Raw genomic sequence first — 583 nt, 5'->3', positions numbered from 1 at the left:
TCAAACTTCAAGTTGATTGTGTCAATGTGAGCACTAAGTTGAGCACCCAATTGAGTAACGGAGTCCACTTCATGCTTTCCTCCTCTAGTAGCCTTGCGAGGTCTACTATATTGTGAATTATGGACCGCCATTTCCTCAATCTTGTTCCATGTTTGATTGTCATCAACTTCGGTGAACATTCCATTTGATCCCATATTGAGAATGTTCCTAGAATCTTCATATAAACCATTCCAAAATTGTTGCACCAAAAACCATTCGCTAAGTCCATGGTGAGGACATGAGCGACAAATACCTTTGAACCGCTCCCAAGCTTCATACAAAGACTCTTCATCCCTTTGCTTAAAACCCGTAATTTGAGCTCTTAGCATGTTGGTCTTTTCCGGTGGGTAGAATTTTTTGTAGAAAGCTAGAGCCAACTTCTTCCAAGAATCTATTCCAATGGTGGCCTTATCAAGGCCCTTCAACCATTGCTTTGCGGTGCCGATTAAGGAAAAAGGAAATAAGACCCATCTAATTTGGTCTTGAGTCACGCCCGTTTGAGAGATAGCATCACAATAATCGCAAAAGATTTCCATATGAGTAT

The 583-nt window shown here is 41.0% G+C and overlaps 1 non-coding gene across 1 annotated transcript; it reads left to right on the top strand.

Annotated features, from left to right (window-relative positions):
* The first annotated feature begins 261 nt into the window (after nucleotides 1-261).
* Nucleotides 262-368, top strand: LOC141618366 (small nucleolar RNA R71). Its single transcript, XR_012531373.1, has one exon. It is a non-coding gene; the product is annotated as a small nucleolar RNA R71 (small nucleolar RNA).
* The last annotated feature ends 215 nt before the right edge of the window (nucleotides 369-583 follow it).

This window comes from Silene latifolia, chromosome 1 (assembly GCF_048544455.1).
Source record: "Silene latifolia isolate original U9 population chromosome 1, ASM4854445v1, whole genome shotgun sequence".
In the NCBI taxonomy this organism is placed as follows: Eukaryota; Viridiplantae; Streptophyta; class Magnoliopsida; order Caryophyllales; family Caryophyllaceae; genus Silene; species Silene latifolia.
The sequence above is the reverse complement of the archived record's forward strand: the minus strand, read 5'-3'. Positions and strand labels throughout refer to the sequence as shown.